The sequence below is a fragment of the Urocampus carinirostris genome, chromosome 1 (genome assembly GCF_059441175.1).
Source record: "Urocampus carinirostris isolate Australia breed hairy pipefish chromosome 1, RoL_Ucar_1.0, whole genome shotgun sequence".
Lineage (NCBI taxonomy): Eukaryota > Metazoa > Chordata > Actinopteri > Syngnathiformes > Syngnathidae > Urocampus > Urocampus carinirostris.
In genome coordinates this window covers 17,903,201-17,908,141 of record NC_142349.1, presented here as the reverse complement: position 1 = coordinate 17,908,141, position 4,941 = coordinate 17,903,201, and the positions used below count along the sequence as shown (strand labels likewise).

General features: G+C 37.3%; 1 pseudogene; it reads left to right on the top strand.

Moving 5' to 3' along the window:
* The first annotated feature begins 4,377 nt into the window (after positions 1–4,377).
* On the top strand, positions 4,378–4,467 carry LOC148373792 (U2 spliceosomal RNA; annotated as a pseudogene).
* The last annotated feature ends 474 nt before the right edge of the window (positions 4,468–4,941 follow it).

The window sequence follows — 4,941 nt, the reverse complement described above, 5'->3', positions numbered from 1 at the left end:
GGGCCTAGACCTACCCAATATTAAATATTACTATTGGGCAGCTCAAATTAAAGCACTCATCTTGTGGATTACTACAGACAAAGATGCGATATGGGTGGACATGGAGCAACGATCTTGTCCAAATATGCTGGTGGAATCGTTACCATACATATCAGTCACGAGGTGGAAGAAATTAAAAATCCAGAATGAATGGATTAAGGGAACTATTAAAACTTGGTCAACAATACAAAAAAAATTAAAAATATCAAGATCTGTGAATAGGGCTACCAAAATAGCGAAAAATCCAGACTTTAAACCTGGGGGTATGGAGGTAGGGTTTCAAAAATGGGCCCAAAAAGGACTGATGTTGATTACCCAAGTATTGGAAGCACAGGCAATGAAATCATTCGAACAACTCCAACAAGAGTTTGACCTACCCAGAAATGATTTTTACAAATATTTGCAACTAAGGCATTACCTCCAGAAACACGAGGAATGGGGGAAAATATGTAAGGAGCCAACTAAGGTAGAGGAATTATTAATATCGTATACAAAAGGACAATCAATAAAGGGGGTTATATCAAAACTATATAAAGCCCTGAGAATGGATCTCAGTAATGAGGACATGGCAGTTAAGGAAAAATGGGAACAAGAAACTAATGTAGCGATAAAAGACAACGAATGGGAAAAAACATTGAAAGAGGGACACAAAATAACCAACAGCCCGACATGGAGGGAGTTTGAATGGAAAGTAAAAATGCGATTCTTCTATACACCCTCTATCACTTCAAAATATAAAAATACCTCAAATCTATGCTGGCGTAACTGTGGGGGGGTCGGTGACTTTACGCATATTTTCTGGAATTGCCCTGTAATATTAAATTTTTGGAGAAGTATCCAGAGAGAAATAAAATTAATCACGGGCTGGGAGTTGCGGTTGGACCCAAAGGCTTACGTAATAGGAATTTTGCCAGAAGAATTACTATCTGGTCAACAGAAATATATACTAAGGGTAATGCTTCTGGTAGCAAAGAAAATGATCACAGTGTCCTGGCTGAAACCACAACCTCCTGACATAAAACAATGGAGAGACAAATTAAAGCAAATGTACATTATGGAAAAAATCACTGCAAAACTTCAACTGAAACTTGACCAATTTGAGAAAAGATGGAAGCCTATCACACAAATTTTACTTGATGTCTAAACACCTCCCCCTATTTATTATGTGCGTTGTTGGGTTTTTTTTTTTTTTTTTTTTTTTTTTTTTTTTTGGGTGTATATTTTGATTTATTATTTTATATATATATATATATATATATATATATATATATATATATATATATGTATATATATGTGTGTGTATATATATATATATATATATATATATATTTCTTTTTGTATGGATGTATTGTATGAACATTTATTCTTCCTTTCTATTAATAGTATTTTTTTTCTTCTTTGTTGTTTCTTCTGTTATTTATGAGTGTGTCAAGTGTATGTATTTTGTGTTGATATATGATGGAGGAATCAAACCTCTGTCAAAATTGGTGTGAGAAATAAAAAGTTAAAAAAAAAAAAAAAAAAAAAAAAAAAAAAAGAGAGGACCACAGTGTGTATGTATAATCTTGCGACTCACTAACATTATTATAGTGATAGTTAAATAGGAAGACAGTATCCATCTTAAGACCATAGTATCGATCTGATCTAAGTATTCGCACATTACCGATCATACTGCTGTTTCATTGACCACCCACGATTAGCACATGCGAACATTCGGTAATTCAGGCCTGCTGCTTTGCGAGAAAGTACAAATGCATCAAATGTTTCATAATTTTCTTCGTGGAGCTGCAGGATAGAGAGACAAGACTGCAGCACGCTGTTCACAGTGTCGTACCTTGGGGGAGATGTACTCAATGCTGATCTGAAAGAAACACATCACAATCCACAGTAAGTAAAAATGAGGAGACAAGAAAGTTATCTATTAGTTCCCAAAGGAACTAAAAGTTTGTGATTTCCCTCCTCTGAAATGGCTGACGTGTTGGAAGACAAAGCGTCATGTCGACGTTACGTAGCAGCTGAGCGCTTTCCATCAGCTCAAAGAGAACTCTTTGTGCCAGGCACAAATTGTCAGACTTATTGTTTAGTTACAGTGCCAACATTGATACCAAGAGTGTCTGAACCTGAAGGAAAGAGAAAACCAGCAAACAAAATGTTCATAAATGGATCTTATTTTCACCTCAAGAAGGACATAACCTCAAAGGTGTCCTATTTGCACATAACACTTTGATTGATGCTGTAAAGACAAGTTGTGAAGTTTTGTGAATGTCAAAATATTTAACAAGTGTGATGATTTACAGCTGTCTAAGGATGCTGTCTTCCAAGATTTTAGAATCTGTTCAGTCCCACCTCAAAAGGAACATCATTGATCTTTTAATGGAGGTATGATGATAGAGAAAAGACGTCTTTCGTGAGTTTTGCAATGAGCATAAAGCATTTTGCCCTGATTATACAATAAGTGGAGTCTCGCTGAAAACTGAAGCCACTAGTTCATTCCGTTTATTAACTCGTTCCGGTCCGTAACATATATAAACGTTTTTAGAAGCATTTTCTCTGAGTTCCAAAATGTAAAATAGTTTCAATTTATATTCAATGTAGATATATATAGTGAATTCATTTTTTTATAGTAGGATAGCCGGATAGCAACTAGCCGCAACGTAAACACGCGCCGCCATGTTGGAAACCGGAACCGGTTTATATGAGCTGAACTGTGCCACACGCGCGATAACCACTGCTCCGCCGTGCTGCCCCTTTTAGTTGTTTATATATATGTATATATATTTTTTGCCGCAACTTGTCAGAAAAGTATCAAGCATCTGGGAATGGTTTCAGTACGATAAATCACCATCGAATGGCATGAGTGGCTGTAATCAGATCTCAGATCTTTTGTCCACATATCCCAAGCCCAACTTCGAAGTCTCGCTCTCTATATCTCGTGATTGAGAGTGTGTAGGTGGCCCCATGTGGCGAGTAGTTGTACTGAAGCAGTGTGGTGAGAGTAGCGAAGATATAGATAGACAAAGTTAACGCTTCTTTTTTTCTACCTCGTTTTGATTCACATTTCTTTTTGTTCTTTTGTAGTTTATTTTTCCTTCTTTCTTTTCTTTTTTTCCTGATTTCCACTCATCTATTTTTCCTTTCTTCTTTTCTTACTTTTTGACTTATTTTGTTCCTTTTTGTTTTGTTGTTTTGTTATTTATCTTTTGCTTTTTTTCCAATTCCCTTTTCCTTATTTCTTTCATTTTTCTTTTTTTTTCTTTTTTGCCCATTTTTTTCCTTTTCTTTTTTTCTTTACAAGATGCCAGGAAAAAAAATGAAAAGAAAAATTCCGTGTTTTGGTCACCTTGAGTCCTCTTAGTTTGTATTCTTCCATTTTTTTTTCTGTTTTGCCGTCTTCGGCTGCGTGACACAATACAGTGGCATCTAGTGGTCAAATAACAACCACTGTCCTTTCCATTTAAGTGCAGCCCCGGCAAATATAGATTCATTTATTCCTTTTTTTTTCCTTTTAGTTGTTAGACCATCCATCCATTATCTGCACCGCTTATCCTGAGTAGGGTCGCGGGGGTACTGGAGCTCATCCCAGCCATCTTCGGTCAGTGGGCAGGGGACACCCTGAACTGGTTGCCAGCCAGTCGCAGGGCACACAGAGACAGACAACTCACTCGCTCATTTACACCTAGGGACAATTTGGACTGGACTGAAATGCATGTCTTTGAAAAGTGGGAGGAAACCGGAGTGCCCGGAGGAAACCCACGCAAGCACGGGGAGAACATGCAAACTCCACACAGGAGGTTTGATCTCACGACCTCAGAACTGTGCCACACACGCGCTAACTACTGCTCCGCCGTGCTGCCCCTTTTAGTTGTTTATGTTTTTATTTTTATTTTACCATCGTATTACAAGCAACTTTTTTAAAAGCAATATTTGAGGACAGTGGAAGTTTTCACCAGAGATTTCTTTCTTTATTTTTCTATTTTTTTTAGAAATCCCCAATTTAGCCCAACCTCAACCAGACATTAACGTCGGCGGCCCCCAGGTTAAGGTTGAGCTTGAGACCCCTGGTTTAAATGGTTGTCAAGGTTACTGATTAAATTGGAGCAACATATTTGACAGATATGTTTTGTATTGTGTTTTGAGTTGTTTGTTTTGTATATTTTTAGAGTTTCCAAATAACAACTAGTCTTTGCTTCTCTTAGGTTTAAAGTTTAGTAGACACTCAAATAAGGGAAGATGACATGAATGGATTTTCAACTTGCAAGGATGGGGAGAGAAACTTTCAGATAAGAGAATTCCACTGTAATTCTCAGAATATATACTACCTATGAAGTTCTCCTAGGCTTTGATTTTTGCATTCCGGAGATGGAATAAGAGCTTGCTCTGTCCACTCCACGCATCGGCCCGGTATTGCAGTACCTCCGGGAACGGTGCATTCGCAATGATCGCAACAAGGCTTTAGGGCTAGGACCTTAGCTTGGCCTTTTGGCTGAGAGTAAGTGTCCGGGCTCCTAGGCTTTGTAGCGTATTATGAACTGACCGATAACGGATAATGAATAATGAATAACGAAGATAGATAAATAACCCTTAAAAACCCCCCTTCCTAAAACCCTACACCGAGCCCCTTTTTTTTATTAAATCTTCAAGGATTCAAAAAAACAATACACCCCAAGAGGTGTGGAAATGAAAGGGGAACAACATGAATAGTTACAATGAAGTAATTGTCAAAACAACAAATACCAGTGTGTCAAACTGGAGATAAATTTCTTGTTCAATACTAAATACAGAATAAACGTATCAGTTTCATATAACTGACGATCGTAACGGATTATTTCTTACCTTCAAAAGCAAATTCAAAAGTACAGTCGCTGCCCTACTCACAAACGAGATAGGTTCCGGATAATCATT